This window comes from Anabrus simplex, chromosome 5 (genome assembly GCF_040414725.1).
Source record: "Anabrus simplex isolate iqAnaSimp1 chromosome 5, ASM4041472v1, whole genome shotgun sequence".
Classification (NCBI taxonomy): Eukaryota; Metazoa; Arthropoda; class Insecta; order Orthoptera; family Tettigoniidae; genus Anabrus; species Anabrus simplex.
The window spans coordinates 427,439,896-427,457,807 of NC_090269.1; positions in this window are offsets into that span (position 1 = coordinate 427,439,896).

The following is a 17,912-nucleotide window of genomic DNA, read 5'->3' on the forward strand; positions in this document are numbered from 1 at the left end:
ACAACTATCGAGGTATTTCATTGATTAGTATACCAGGCAAAGTATACCCTGGCATTTAGAAAGGAGTATCTCAAATTGCTTGAAGTGGCAAATTCACAGCGATTGAAATAGATCAGCTTTCTCTGTCACTGCACAAGAGTTTCTCGAGTTAATTTCTTGTCAGATAGGCGACATCTACATACGGTGACCAGATGCATTATCTTCAACCGTATTTTTCTCCTAAATCGGTTTAGTAGTTGTGCGTTATTCTCTTATTTTACACACTTACCCTGTGGAAGTGTGGTGGAATGATGTTAGTCGACATTGAAGCGTGTGATTTAAGTGAAATTTAAGATAAACGTGATCTATGAAGTGTTCGCGGTGACATTTAGAATGGAGCATCTCAAATTGTTGGAGATGGCGAATTGTCCCAGAAGTATTGAGTGTCCAGTGTTTTTAACTACTTGCATGTGCGTAACATTTTAAGTTTCGCAGTCATACTTGAACAGGTACATCTGACAGACTTCCCCAATATTCCCAGTGATTTACGACACTATTTTGTATCTTCTACATCAAAGAATTCTGGTCACCTTGGTGTATCAAACTCAATTTAAATTAGAGATGCATGTGCTGCCAAAGATAGTTTTCTTTCTTCTCGAATCAATGTTTAGCCTAAATACGATGTACGTCGTTATGAATGTGTTCAGCAAATGATGACAGTCAGGCAACGGAAAAGCAGAAATTTCGTTCTTCACTTTAAGATACCAGAAACGTCTTTAAGTCAATAGACTTACTCTATGACTTCAATAAATCAAAATAGTTAGAAAACAATTATTCAATTTCTGATACAAACTTAAATGTAAGCTCATTTACAAACCATATTGTGCCCTCTTTGAAACGTTTGATTTGAGTTACCCTCTCATAAGGTATGACATACGGGACGGCTCTAAACTACATTTCTTCTTAAGACTTCATTTCCTAATCTAATATTTCCTGCATCACCTGACTTCGTTCGACTGCATTCCATTACTTTCGTTTTGTAGGCTACTTATTTATTTCTATCTTGTACTCCTTCCCCAAGACTCTGTCCATACTATTCAGCAATTTCTGCAGATCTTGAGCAGACTCAGATAAAATAACAATATCATCGGCAAATCTTGATTTTCTCTCCTTGGCTTGTGATTCCCTTTCCAAAATCATCTTGGATTTCCTTTATCGCCTGTCCTATATAAACACTGAAAAGGACGGGGGGCGGTGGACAAAGTGCAGCCTTGTCCCACTCCTTTCTAGATTGCTGCTTGTCTCAATTTAAGAGATCGAAAATAATTTTCAACTGCGATTTCTAATTCTATCCCACTTCAACACTACTTTAAACTCATGTCACATTTTTTTTCAACAGCAAGTTCCTTTCAATACAATGCGATATGTGAATGCTGTTTTGGAGGACAGAAATATCCTTTGAACTGAACATGTAAGCGTTGCGGGGCAGTTGCAAACTCTGAACTCAGGAGAAGTCACCATCGGCGATTCTCGAAATAGTTTTCCGTCGTTTCCCATTTTCAGCTTCAGACAAATTCCGAGATAGTCCCTTTCCCAAAACCACGGCCACTTTCTTCCAGTTCCTAACCCTAACAATTACACCTACACCCTCATACAGGGGTACGTGTACGGTACTGGCAAGCTTAATACATCCTCGGACACTCCCGACACTAAAAGCGTAAACCCAGATCAAGTTTCCTCCAATCTAAAATTAAGATTGCGTACACTACCGCACATTAACTTCTTGTTTGTTTGTTTGCTTGTTTGTTTGTTTGTTTGTTATTTTTTGAAGTCGGGACAAAGCCCACTCAGCCAGTGAATTACGTAAGGAAGGGATTTATTTATTTATTTAATTTATTTATTTATTTATTTTATTGTTGGATTACAGGAGGGATGTATTCATCTTCTCGTTATAAGGCCCTTTATGTTTAACATAAAGACAAAGGCGGAGATATGGGGGCGTGGGAGACATAGGAAGCGGTCCTAACCCAAGTGAATATGACGAGATAAACTCTCTCTGGCCTTACGAAGAGGAAATCACGATTTGAGAAAGTACGAGTATAAAGGGATGCGAACGTTTACCTTAACGCACGAGTGTCAAAGATAACCCGCCATAAGGGCAGTGCCCGTGCTAGAAATACCTGTGCCGAGCTCGATAGCTGCAGTCGCTTAAGTGCGGCCAGTATCCAGTATTCGGGAGATAGTAGGTTCGAACCCCACTGTCGGCAGCCCTGAAGATGGTTTTCCGTGGTTTCCCCATTTTCACACCAGGCAAATGCTGGGGCTGTACCTTAATTAAGGCCATAGCCGCTTCCTTTCCACTCCAGCCCTTCCCTGTCCCATCGCCGCCATAAGACCTATCTGTGTCGGTGCGACGTAAAGCAATTAACAAAAACAAAAAAAAGAAATACCTGTTGAGGAGGGCGCAAGTCGCTTCCCCTCAATCGGCTTCTACTTCTCCACGTTGCTGACTCAGGGCTGTACACGCCCACTGGCGATGGGTTCCAGTTATCTGTTTTGGTCTGATGATAATGTTTGTTATTTAAATGGGGCCTAACAGCTAGGTCATCAGCCCCTAATGGTAAGAGGTGAACGAAACTAAAATTTTAAAACATGTATCCACTGACTAGAATCTAAAATGAATTATGAGGAAAAAATGATAGTGATAGAAAGCAATCAGTGGATCTAATTCACAAAGCCTGAACCGGCCCCTCATAGTTGTACTAATCACAGGAAATGTAGACCTACCGTATGTCGCACACAATGGCATCACTCACAGCTAACACAAACCCATGATGTTTCGCACATAAGGGTACTACTCACAAGCAAGACAGGCCCATGGTGTTCCGCACATAGTGGGACTAATCACGGGCACCGATATTCCCATGGTGTCCCTCACTAAGTGGAACTAATCAGAGGCAACGTATACTCATGGTGTTGCTCGCATAGTGCTACTAATCATAGGCAATGCAGACCCACGGTGTATGACACATTATGGTAACAACCACAGGTAATACAAACCCATGGTATTCCTCACATAATGGAACCACTCTCAGGTAACGCACGCCCAATGGTTTACGGACATAGTGGTACTTACCACGGGCGCCAGCCAAACCCGTGGTTTTTCTCACATTGTGGTACTAATCACAGGCAACGTACACCCATGGTGTTTCTCGTAAATTAGTACTACTCCTAGGTAGCGCAGATCCATTCTGAACCCAGGGGAACCGACACATTCCAGCACAGCGTTACGGCACATGGGCATTAGTTCGCCCAGCCGAATGCCCGCTCCCCCACTTCGATGAAATACACACGATCATACACTCTACTAACCACAGAACCGTGGTGTTCCTCACATAAAGGCACTATTCATTGCTAACGTGGATACATGGTGTTCCTCACATGGTGGTACTAACTGCAAGTAACGTCGACCCATAGTGTTCCTCACGTAATGGTACTAAGCACAAGTAGTGTCATGGTTCCAATGTCATCATCCCTTGCTCACCCCTTTTAGTTGCCTCTAATGACAGGCAGGGGATACCGCGGGCGCATTCTTCGTCTGCGTCCCCCATCCACAGGGGGTCTATTTTGGTCTACAAGTAATGGTTGTAACATTCAGCTGCATAGGCTGCAGCATAAGGGATTAACACAACAATTTGTTAGTGTGCGTTTGTATACTTCTGTATCAACATGGTCGCTTGAATAGGTGTTACTTTTATCAGAACCTATTTTCTTTTGCAGCGATATGGTAGCGGCATAGTATTCGGTATTATTCTGCTTCATAATTGTTCATACGAGAGTTGAGCATGTTAAAACCCCTAAAAATAAATGCCTTTTATTTCGTATTAAATTGGCTTATGGAAACTTTTAAAATGATTATTTATTCTCCTGGTACGCAGTGAATACAAAGCATGCTGTTCCGTGCATTTTATACAAACGCCATGCTGAATACATTTAATAACGTATGTCCTTGTAAACTCACCGGAAAAAGATTGTCGTCCCTGGACAAACCATTACAAGCGTCCTTTCGTACCCTGTAACTCAGCCTTTGGACTCAATAACCGCTTGCATTCGGTGAGGAAGTGAGTCCACAAATTTGTGTAGGTACGTCGCATCCACGTTAAGCCACTCGCTGAGGATTTGATCGCGCAATTCCGCCAAATTGCGGGGATGCTGATGTCTGTGTTTTACCCGCTGTTCCAACATGTCCCACAGATTTTCAATGGGGTTCAAGTCAGGTGATTTTGCAGGTGAATCGACATTAACAGAGTAGGAGGTGTGTGCATAAAACTAGTCAAATTTGCGTCCAGCCCGATGAACTTTAGTGTTGTCATCTTAAAAAATCGGGATATCAATAGCTGTTGACTGAAAAGCAACACCTGTTCATCCGGAATATTTAATAAAGGAGTTTGTTCATGTGGTCACCTCAGTGAGCAGGCCAATGCATGATACAAAAAACAACCCCAAACATCACAGAATCACCTTCGGCTTGAACCTCACCTTCCACACATCATTTGGCTTGCGGTGCACTAGTACAGATTGAACAGACCACATCACGTTCCGCCAGTCAGCTACTGTCCACATTCGCAGCTTGATGTGCCTCTTGCGAGGTCACAAACTCCAAATGTGCATTGCATGCAGTTCCCGTCGCAATGTTCTCTCGCTAGCAGCTTGGATGGACCTACATTCACCGACTGCAGCAATTATTGTCGGGTTTTTAAGTGATTTTGATTCACAAGCCGTAATACGCATCTCCGGTCCCCCTCAGGCTCTTTTAGCGACCACAATTCTGACGTTTTTCGTGGCCACGTGTAGTACACCACCGCTTGTAGACACGCTGAACAGTCCGACGCGAAACACCAAGTTGACGCACCGTATGACCATGGACACGGCCATACCGATTTCATCTTTGATGATGATGCTTGTTGTTTAAAGGAGCCTAACATCTAGGACATCGGCCCCTAATGGTACGAAATGAAATGAGAAATTAAAAGCCCAAAAACATCCACTGACCACAATTCAAAACGTGAGGACGAAGAATGAATGGATGGATATGAATTTAAAACGATCAGTGGAACCGACCCACAGTGCCTCACATGCACAGAAGCTGGCATAGAACAATATTATTACTGACCAAGGGACTGCTTCTATAGCACAATACTGAATCGATGATACTTGTAGTCGAAAGGGGTCCAGAATCCAAGTTAGCGGCCCCTCGCTATGGTACTTATCACTAGGAAAGTAGAACCATGGTATTTGTCATGTTGCGATACTAATCAAGAGTAGCGTAGACTCGCGGTATTCCACACACCATGGTACTACTCCAGGCCCCGATTTCAAGTAGTTAGCGTCCTGGGCAAACTATATTTAGCCGCCCGCCCTCTGCTCGTTCTAAAAAATAATTGTTTACAAATTAAATATTACAGTTTTCAAGATTATGAGTTTTAAAACATCACATTATGCAAATGCAGTTAATTCTCATAATTAAAGTTATCAACCCAAATAGAGATAAGAGCAAAATAAGAATGAGGCTGTTTTTATTTTTATTTAAAAGGCCGTTGGTTCAGTTTGATAGTTTGTATGTAAATAAATAATTTTAGAAATAAGAGAAGTTTTCTTCATAAAATTTAAATATATAGATTAAATTCAGGTTTCAAAGTTAGAATAGTTTAAATTGTTTTATATAGTGTAATAAAATAATTGGAATAATTTGTGGAGTGTAAAAGTAATTTGAGTGTAATGAATTTAAGACGTAATTCACGCACGCCATAATTACTCGATCCGCCGCCCCTCAAAACCTGGCGCCGTGGGCAAATGCCCAGTCCGCCCATTTGTAAATCGGGGCCTGTACTACTCACAGGTAATGAAATTCGCACATGTATTAGAGACCTACGCTGTTTCGCACATTGCGGCGCCATTTACAGGCAACGCAAACCTATGGTGTTCATCACATAAGGGTACTAACCACAGGGACTCGTACTATCCCGTGGTGTTCCTCATATAGTGGGTACTAATCATAGGCAAGCCAGAACCATGGATTCCCTCATCCCATGGTTTCGCTCAAGTAGAGTACCTAGAAGAAAGCTGGACCAGAGTTTCGATAGAAGAATTCTGGACCAGCGGCAGCCACTGCGCATGCCCCGTGCGCTTCACTCCCTGAAGGGGCCTCTCACTTGGCAAGGCGTGTGTGGAATGTTAACTACACATACTGCAAGGTCTTAATGTGAGAGGTAATTAATTCTTGAAAGGTGTGGGGGGCAAGGTGCTGTGACTGGATTTTGCTGGAGTAGCTTTCACTGGCTAAGGGGGTCAACCACATGTAGAATGAGGACAACACACTCAGAGGTCTTTATGTAAGAGGTAATTAATTTTCTTGAAAGGTTACTCTTGTGGGCAAGGTACAGTAACTATGTGGCAACTGGATTTGCTTTAATAGGTCACTTGCTGGTGAAAGCTGAACAGGATGTTAGTTTATGTAAAAAAAAAAAAAAAAATGATCCCTCACTCCTCTCTTACTAGAGGGGTGAGGGGGAAACACTAAGGAGTGCTACAGTGCAGCTGTTACTAGGCAAGATCCGCTTTCTAACTTGTTGAAGGTTATCTCTGTCACGAACAGGATGTTTATTGTAGGTTGTAATTTTGAGTGAAGGTGAACTAGTGACAAGTCCAGCCTACTGGTGAGGAGTGAAGGTGGTGGCAGGGAGTATTTAAGGAGCAGAGCACAACATGAAAACTATCATCTAGTGGGAAGAGTTCTCTACTACTACTACTTTTCTTTCCTCTTCAGTAAGTGTAAGTTTATTTAGTTTGGTAATTTTAAAAAAGATATAGCAGTTTCAACAAAATGGATATGTTAATGAAATTAAACAAAATTGCCAAGGCACCACAATTTCATAATAGAAAGTTAAGTGAGTTGCAACTTAACCATCCATTTAAGGTTAAAGCGCTGAGAGCGGTAGAAACAAGATTTGGGAGGAAAATAATCGTTGATATAGAAGGGGAAGATGAGGAGACTGTGAGTGTTTTCCTGCCGGCGCAATTCTCAAAACTTACAGCAGAAGAAATAGAAGAAATAAATTCTTTAAAAAACAACTTGAAAATGATGTACAGAGGCATGGAGAGGGGCTACCATCAAGTGTGCTTCCTACAGTAGAATGTCATCAGTTACGACATCTATTTTAACTAAGTAAGTATGCAGAGAGTATTTTCGTTCTTAATGTAATTTTTTTTTCGCCGTATTCGCATAATTGTTTTGTTAATTGAAAATAGTATGTGGTGTTTCTTTTCAGGTCCGAGGTGGTAATATGATGAAGTGGAAGAAAGTTGAGATTAAACCAGGAACTGAACATCAAGCATATCCAAGCATACAGAGTCGTCGTCTTCAAGTACATCGAGAGGAGGATGTGGTCGCTACTTCACAGCCTGTTGAAGATGAAGCGGGACAACTGAGCGCACAACAAGAACAAGAAGTGAGTGCTAATTGTATTGAACTATGGAACAGAGGGGGTTCTCTTTTTAATTATACAGTATATGTGACGAACCTGAGTAAAGCTTATGAAAGCCAGCAGGAAGTGACAGCTGCTGTAGTGCGATTTATTTTGAGTGAACTTTCAAGTAATGAACATTTTCTACTATTTCTTGGCTATAATACATTCGAAGAAATTTATAAAATTGAATTTTCCTTTTCGTCACAAAATTCAAATAACATTTCCTATTACCGTAATACATTGCTAGGGAAGCTTCAGGAGGAGTTTCCTAGCGAAGCTGTACACTGTTCACGCGATGCAGAAGGTAGTGACCTAGCTCGATGGTTATACTGTGTAATGACGGATTGTACATTCTTGATAAGTCGTTGCTACAGCAACTGCTGGACTTGTCTTGAGATTGCTGAAAAATTTAGCACCAAATCGTAATTTTTTTTTTGTAGTCATGGAGTATCCTTCGAGCAGCAAACGTAGGAAACTAGACATTAATTTACAGACAGATGAAGATGCGGGTAGAATGCAAACTCATTTTGATAGAGCGTTTGAACGCATTCGCGCGTTTATGAGGGAGGTAAATGGATCAATACTAATTTCATATCGGTTCGAACCTAGCGACGAGCGAGAAGAAGCTCAGTTCAAGCTGATTGAAAATCTTAACGAGCTAGAGGAAATGCGTAATCAGATGTTAGAAATTTATTTTCACGCTCGCGCTGTTAATGGACTAACTTTTCAGATAGAAGATTTGTCTGCTTTCCAGTGTAAACAAATCGAGGAAGCTTTTCGGCGCAGAGTGTACACACTAGCGGTGGTAAATGTTAACAATGATTTCTTACTCCCCGAAGAGTTCCTAGATAAATCTTACGTGTGGTTTAATAAATACGTGAAGGAAGCACTCAAGACACAAGCATTAAAAGTAAATACCGTTCTCTGCACACAACATGTCCTTCACGATAAAATCGATAACAATTATTTTCATTCAAGGAACGCTGAAATTACTGAAGGTACTAATTTAAGAGAATGGTACAACGAACATGTAACGAGACCGATTCTGAAAAAATTATCAGAGTTCGAGGCTCGTGATTCGGGATGGTCTCTGCTACGAATTCGCGAATTGCGGATAAACATTAATAAAAATGTAGGTTTTCACGTGGGCAAGTCGCCAACTAGTCTAACGTTGCCTACAGCAATTCGAAACAAGAAAGCAGTTATTAATCTGCGGAACACACGAGATGCTTGCTTTGCGTGGAGTGTAGTTGCTGGCTTAGTTCCAGCTAAACATCATGTAGATCGCATTTCTTCTTATCCACATTATAATGCAATTTTAAATTTAAAAGACATACCAATCCCGATGGAAATGAGATACATGAGAAAATTTGAAGATCAAAACGAAATCTCCGTGAATGTATTCGGAGCGCAGTATGACGAGAACAACTGGGTGTGCATAGGACGGAATGATGACAAAAAAGAGTTTACTCTTGTACCATTGTACATTTCACATAAAACGTGTGAAAAGATCGTAGATCTTCTAATGCTTCAGATTGGCGACAGTGAGAAGTATCACTTTTGTTTGATTAAGAATCTTCCACGTCTTGTGCGCTCATCTCTTACGAAGAACCATAATAGAATTTATATTTGCAGACGGTGTTTGTCTTACTTTTCTAATAAGGAAAAATTAGCTTTGCATACTAATAACTGTATACAATTTCCGGTGGGCAAAAGTATAATGCCTTCGGATAGCGAACGGCTAGTGTACTTTACCGAGTATAAGGTTAAAGAGTCAGTGCCTTTTATTGTGTATGCTGACACAGAATGCATACTGAAACCTGTATCTACTTGTTTTCCAAGTGATGACACCTCACATTCAACTCCAATTCACGAACATGTGCCATACAGCGTAGCATATTATTTACACTGTAGTTTTGACAGAGATTTGTGCTCTTTCAAACTCTATCGAGGTAGTGATTGTGTAAAATGGTTCGTAGATGAGATGTATAACTTGGTGGACACGCTTGCGCCCTATTATTTTGATACGAAACCAATGTTAGCATTAACTGTTGAGCAAGAAAATGAATTTCTTTCGTCTACATTATGTCACATATGTGAGAAGGAAATTGCAGATAATGAAATTAAAGTTCGCGATCATTGTCATTTAACGGGTGTTTACAGGGGATCAGCACATCAATTGTGTAACTTACAGTATCGTAAAATTTCTATCTTGCCGGTAGCATTCCATAATTTGACAGCCTATGATGGTCATTTCATAATTAGAGAACTGCATAGGAAGGGAGGGGATGTTGTGACAAATCACAGAACGAACATTAAACTATTAGCAGTGAACATGGAACGATACAAAGGATTTTCAAACTTTATACGTTATAACCAAAGACAGTGTGTTGAACTAAGATTTATAGACACTTACAACTTTATTCCTTTTTCGCTGGACAAAATGTCGCTATTACTTAGTGACGAGTCAAAGCTTGTAACGAGACGGTATTTCACCGATGATTTACAGTTTAAACTCGCTTCTCGGAAAGGGATATTTCCATACGAATATGTTACTAGTATGGAGGTGTTAGACGACACTAGTTTACCGTCAAGGAGTTCATTCTTTAGCTCTTTAAAGGGTGAAACTGTTTCGGAAGAAAACTACGCGTTTGCTCAGCTTATTTGGAATAAGTTTAACTGTAAATCGTTGGGTGAATATTCTGATCTTTACTTGAAAATCGATACTTTACTCTTGGCCGATGTATTTGAAAACTTTAGATTGAATGGAAAAGAGACATATGGTATTGATGCCGCTCATTTCTACACGGTACCGTCTATGGCATGGAGTGCTATGAAGAAAATAACAGCTGTCCAGCTAGAATTACTTCAGGATATCGACATGCTGCAGTTTTTCGAACGCTCCATACGCGGTGGTAATGTGCAATGCGTTACGCGGCATGCAGTAGCAAATAACAAGTACATGTTAACATACGATGAGTCCAAACCGGAATCATACATAATGTACTTTGACGTGAACAATTTGTATGGATTCGCTATGCAACAGTTTCTTCCAACGGGCGGCTTTCAATGGGTCGAAAACGTTGAGAATTTAGACATTATGAATGTAGGAGATGAAGCAGATGTTGGGTTTATGGTAGAAGTTGATTTAATCTACCCGCTAGAACTTCATGATAAACATGCCGATTATCCATTGTGTCCTGAAAAATCTACGAAACTAATGAGCACTCTTTACAACAAGGAACGGTATGTTCTTCATTATAGGCTATTAAAACAGTGTGTAGAATTAGGTATGAAAGTAGCTCACATTTACAGAGCGATTCAGTTTAATCAGAGCGCATGGTTAAAATGCTACATTGATTTGAACACAGAGAAACGAAAGTTAGCAAAAAATGAGTTCGAGAAAAGTTTCTATAAATTAATGAATAACGCAATTTTTGGTCGTTCATTAATGAACGTAAGGAAGCTGCGCGACGTCAGATGGGTCACACAGTGGAAGGGACGTTATGGTGCTGGTACGTTGATCTCAAGAGCAAACTTCAAACGTCGTATTATAGTAGACGAACAGTGTATGGTTATCGAAATGAAGAAACTTCAAATTCATCACAATCAACCGGTTTACCTCGGTGCTACAATTTTAGATTTGTCAAAAATGAAAATGAACAATTTTCACTACAACGTTATTTTGAGAAACACAGAATCAAACTCACAACTACTCTACACTGACACCGACAGTTTAATATACAATTTTTCATTTGATATATATGAGTTTATGAAGGAAAATTCAGTTTTGTTTGATACAGGAAATTATGATGAAAATAATCCTTTCCAAATTGAAAGAAAAAATTCAGGTGAAATAGGTTTGATGAAGGATGAAAACGGTGGAAGTATTGTTGAAGAATTTGTAGGTTTGAGACCAAAGATGTATGCTATTAAGTTGTGTGAAAAAGAGAAACCTACATGTAAAGCTAAGGGTGTCAAAAAAAATGTTGTCGATCACCTTACAATTGATCAGTATAGACGTTGTCTGTATGAAGGTGAACAAGTGACCAAACTACAAGTGTGCATTACTTCCAATTCTCATTCTGTGTTCACGGTTCGTCAATACAAACTAGCACTCACAGCTAATGATGACAAAAGGTACATCACAGATAACAAAATTAATACATTACCATTTGGACATTACAGTCTTGCAGAGAAAAGAAGTATAACTAATGTATAGCTATCTTGCAAAGTAGGTTTGCTTTTTTTGTGAACACCTCCTCCACTTTGTCATCAGTTTACCCCTCTGTATGTAAAATAATGTAATTTTCTCTGAAGGTGAATATTAAGTAATAAGAGGAGAAGCTCCTATGATTACTTTAATCATTTTTTATTTTAGAGAAACTTTTGTTTCATTCTGTAATTAATGAAAAAAATGTAAGCTTATAGAATTTCAAACTAGATAAACATTTCACTCGCTGTTTCTTTTATTCAATGTATTGTACTGTATTTATACTTTTAAAGTACATTGCATACTATTATATTTATTTAATTATGAAAAAAAAAGGAATCTTATAGAATTACACTCGCTGTTTAAGTACATTGTATACTATTGTACTAACTAGTATTGTACTGTAAGTTAATTTTCTATCATTTATATATTAAAGTGCATTGTAAACCTTTATTTAATCTTTTTTCTTTTTCGAAAAAAATAAAAACTCTACACTAGATGATCAAAAAGTTTGATTTTCTTTCAAACTATCCTGCGCAGCCTCTCCTTTTATTCCTTGTACTCTTAACTAAAGTAGGAGTAGGAGAATGAAAAAAAAGAGAACATATTTCTTTTTTACAATCAAGTTTATTGAATAGGAAACTACAGAGGTTTTTCAAAATATAAACTTCTGATTGAATTTGTAACTGCAACCACGAGGAGAGATCTGCAGAGACTGAATCTTCTACCGCCACCAGAGGAGAGTCCTGCAGAGGGGAAAAAAAGAAAGAAAAATTAGTTGATAGCAGCATAAAACAGAAAAAGCAAGCAAGAAAAAAAAAGGAAACTATTTTTTTTTCTTTACCTTAATAATTGATGAAATAGTAACTAATATCAAGCTCAGACGTCGTTGTTGTTGTTGTTGATCCCACTATGAGGAGACACCTGCAGAGGAGAAAAAATAAATAAATTAGTTAGAAGCAGAATAAAACCAAAAAAACAACCAAGGAAAAAAGGATGGTATTATATCTATATTTTTTTTTCACCTTAATAATTGATGTATTAGTAGCTGATATCAAGCTCGGACGATGTCGTTGTTGTTAGCTCCCGAATCCTGACAAGCCTGGTGTAAGTTCGCCTTCAGATGATCTGGTAGATACTGCCAGAGCGCACTTAACTGATGTTGTTCGTAAATAGATAATATGTTTTCAGGGAAGAAAGCCCACTCAAATTTATTGAATCTGCTCACACCTTCTTTCTTAAATTTGTTTATCACTGAACACACTATTCTCATCACACCATCTGTCGATTTTAGCCAACTATGAACTGCGTGAACGTTGAACATAGCACAGCTGCCTGAATGTCTTGCAACATGTGGTAAATGGCGCGGACAGTCAACAGGGAAACACTCGTTACGCATTGTTCTTAAATCAGGTACACCTTCTATAGTGTTCAAGTCAATTATGCATGTACGAGGATACTCTTGCAGTGCTAATAGACGTAACTCATTAACACAGTTGCACACAACCAGATATTGGTATTGTTGTTCACTGAGAAGATTGAAAAACGACGTAAGCGTGAAATCTAAATTAGGTACACTCATACCTAATAGAGCAGTAGATAACACATTTGTAGACGAATCTATATTACAACAGGCTATCTCGTAACCTCCAGTAGGTAACCTCTGAATGTCAACTATCACTCCTCTGGGTTTTGCACTCATGGTGTGCTTGATATCGAAGAACTGAAGCAGAGAATCTTCACTCTCTCGTTTATATACACTATTAGCAAGGAAAAAAAGGAAGAAAAACTCGCGCAAGATTATTGGAAGAAAAATACTTCATTCGTTAGTGGTTTATAATTTATTATGCGATCATGAATAATAATGCAATGCAGAGTAGTGTTGGCTGGAATAGGTTCGTTCGTTTCAATTTCAACGCGAACATCTACAGAAGATTTTATCGATTCAACCTGTTCCATGCAATTAACAACAACAATAGGACAATGCGAGTGAAATTCACTTCGTGATATGTTCGGTTCGGAACGATTATCATCAAGCTGATAGTACGCATTACGAAACTTGATGAACATATCATACAATTCACTGTAGTCACCATTGTTAAAATTAGCTACAGCCTTTTCATAGGGATAAAAGTTTGAATTTAAGAATACGCCAACGGATCGAATATTACAGTGATCGAACAGAGAAGAAGAAACATTAATTTTCTTACGATCGGTTTGGAAAGCAAGCATAAAAACTCTCGGTTTTTCTATTTGTGACGTAGTCATAACAGTCCAATTAATTTTCGTTGAATTTGGAATAGTAGGTAACTCGTGATAACTCCACGATCGAAATGCTACAGGAATAGAAGGATTTTTTTGGATTAACTTTATGCGTTTAACTTCTTCCTCGTCGGACAGTATTAGAGTTGGTAGCTTTATATACATTTTTCGTACTTTGACCTTAGCTGTATCTTCCGCGTTGGCTGAAAACAGTGCACATTTGTCATCTCTAGAACGAATAAAGATAAATTCAAGTTTACAGTTTATGAATGGTTTCCTGTAGTCTTCAAATAATCCACAAAGAAGACTCAGTGGGATAATTGCGTGGAACAGCTTTGTAGTTGCGTGGGCAATATTAGCTTCGTTTGGTGGTGTAGAAATTGATAGAAAATAGCCTGCATTTTGCAGCGCTAACATTTCATTTTTAGAATAAGAGGCGAAAGTTTTTATAGCACTAGTTGTGCCTACACGTCGTGTTCTTTCAATCTCTTTCCCATTCAATTCAATACGCATTTCATCGAAGAGATTTGCTGCAAAGTTTTGATCGGGAACGGCTGTAGCTGATGGTGTATTATCTGCGCTTGATCTAACTATTTCACCTTCGATGTGAACATCAGCTTCAGAGGGTAAAAATATATGTTCTTGGTTGTGTACAGGAACTCGAATTTCATCGTTGTTTTCATATTTCGTGCCAGCATATGGATGATAGCTCCTTACTTCCCGCCTAGCAACTCTGTTGTCAAATATAACTTTGTCCGTTACGTTGAACATATTTCTCCTTTATGTTAGCGTGATTGTACACAAAAAGAGACTAAAGTAGTTTTTGGTAGAGAATTAGAATTTATATGCTTTATCCTAGGGGGGTAGTCGGTAGCATTGTAAAGTGAATTCACACAAAAAGAGAGTGATGTTACCTTGATTACGCACACGAAAAGAGAGTAAAGTAGTTTCTGTAGGAGAAATAGAACTTATAGTAGTCGGTAGCCTAGCGATTGTAAAAAGTCTTTATTGTTTGTGGTTAATTTTTTCTTGTCGCGTACACGATGAGATTGTTTTTTTAGCTTTACTCTATATTTTACTACTCTAGCTGCTTCCTCTTTTAATCCTCGGTTTTTTGACTGGTTGTTGTAAATTACTACCATGATGTTGTTGTTCAACTGTTCCTTACTCGAATGATAGTACATAAGTGTACGCTTTATGTTATATATGATTACTGTATTTTTACTGGACGAATAATTAACTCTACTGTTACATCCTCATTTTGTAAGTCGATTGGGTTTTCGAACTGATCTTCGAGTACAACGGATATATGTTGAATAACACTAGTGTTTACCGGTAAGAAGCTTATAGTTGACGGTTGAACTACGATAGGATAGCCTGCTGGAACAAGCGGTTTAAAATTGTATAACGAATGTGTTTGTTTACCGTTGAGGTAGGAACCGGAACCTAACACGAGATTACAACATACACGAATCGAGTTCACGTTATTAATTTTAATAATCTCTCCTGAAATATGTAATTTATTAGCATCATATTTTCGGCGTGAAAATCCTAACAAATCAGCAATTGAATCGGAAACATCAAAGTCTACGTCTAGGTTGGAGGACATTTTACAGCGAAGATAGGTCTTTTCGTAAGTAATAGTAATAAGTTTACTATCTCCATCTAGAGGGTCATTCTCCTCTTCGAGAATAGCAAAGTTGTTAATTATTGCTTCTTGAACTAGAGCTCCTATTTCCGAAAAAGTGTAACTACCTTCCGGTAATGTGAGTACAGTTGTTTTGTCTCCCTTCATTTTAATACCAATCTGGTTATTTGTGCTATTAACGATTACGTTACCTATTTCATTCAGCTGTGATTCATGGTTAGCATATTTCTCATATACATTTAACAGATAACCTAAGCTAGTGCCAACACTGTTCGGTACATTGAAATCAATGTCAAACGGAGAATGCATAGTAGGTTTGTTGTTAGTAGTCGAGATAAAAAAACTAAGTTTTGGAGTGTACTCCCGCAGAAATAGTTTCACATTTTTAATAGTTAGCAAACTTTCTATTTTTGCAACAAGATCTTCGAATTCATAAATGCCTTCTGCTACACTCAAAAGAATTTTTTTACCATTCAAATATATAGCAAACTTATTATTTTTACTAGTGACATTTCGAATACTATTAGATGTAAATAGTGCGGCAAGACCTATTTCATAGAAAGAAGCTCTATTCAAATAAATCGGAGTTTCTAATACTACATCAATCTTCGAGCCTCTACCCTCGAGTGTAATCCGTCTTTCATACGGCATCGTGCACACTGAACACAAATACTAAGGTCTTGCTTTATTTATACAGTATAAAAATAGTAAACACAGATGACCACAAATTGATGAATTAAAAGTTTGATAAGAATGAAAATTATATCGAATGTAACAGTTTCTTAAATATTCTAATACCTCTTTAGGGGGACGTAAATTACCAAAACTATCGAAGTAGTAGACATACGCACCTCGTTTACTGAACGCAACCCAGTGCGAACCAGATTTACTTATCGGATCTAAATTCAAAATACAACTCTCATTTTTACGAGAAATTTTCGGTAACGTATCTCGCATAAACACACCTCTGAAGTAGGGAATTTTTAAACGATATGCATAACGATACAGATCTATGTTAGTTAATGCTCTATTCGGGAGACCTTCCATTATCTTTTGTATGCTGGAGGATTTAAGTAAATGCCCTTTCCTTTGTTTCGAGTAGAAAGCCCTTTCCCACGCATCGCTTCTAGCATTCGATTGTGGCGCTTCATTTCTTTTAATTCTTCCTGTGCAGCTTTCGCCTTGTTTACAGCCGATGCTATGCCCGCAGCTCCACTTGCTAGACCGCCCAAGCCCGACAAGGCTGCAAATATCGGAAGGAGTGGAAGAAAACCACCTTTCTTTTTTTTTTACAGCATGTTGTCTTTTTTTTGTTTTACTCGTTCTCTTCGATGTTTTGATTTTCTTCTTCGTCTACCACCACCTACTTTAGTTTTCGCTTTCATAATACCCGTAACTGCTAGTGCAGCTGCTCTTTCTCCTAATGATGCGTCCTGAGAGTTTACACGAGACCAAGCCTTAGAGGCTAAGATTTCATCTGCTTCTTTCCTTCTGTTCTGGTCTTTGTATGTAGCGTAAGCGATATCGTGTTCTTTACATGCCTTATCTAATAGATTTATTCCTTGATCACCACGCTTAAGTCGTTTTTCTAACTTTGTCCCAGGTCCACAGAATTCATAACCTGGTATGTGCAATTCTACTGGTAAATTATCTATAGCTTTATTAAGAACTTTGCCTATTATTCCTCCTTTCCCTACTCGTTTACATGGAGCTGCTACAACGTTGCGTCTTCGACGCAGCATACTCAAATAAGAGCTCCTGCTATCAAGTGTGTTGTTATATACGAATTACATTTTTACACGATGTGCAACTGTTGAGTACTAAAAATGTATGTAAGTTTATTTTTTTTTATTTTTTTTTTCTGAAAGGTAGAAAGATATATATATATATATATATAAGAGAGATATTTTTCTGCTCTCCTCATTTTACAGCGACATGGCGTACATTCCTCGTCCGTTAAATTTAAAATCTGAGGTAGATCGGATAAGGACTTTCGCTAGATGGCGTGTACCGTGGATAGACCCCTTAAGTTTAGCTAAAGCTGGATTTTACTTCACGGGATACCTAGACGCAGTTAAATGTATTTTTTGCGGAATCGAATTATTTTCGTGGGATAAAGATGATGATCCGTTAACAGAACATAGAAAATGGTCGCCTTCTTGTCGGTATATGAGAGGTTGTGAAGTTGGCAACATAGTATTAGATCACTATAACAGGACAGCTCTTCCAGCACTTCTTAATACTACGTGTAGTGTGATGCACGAACCATTTTGGAACTAGATAA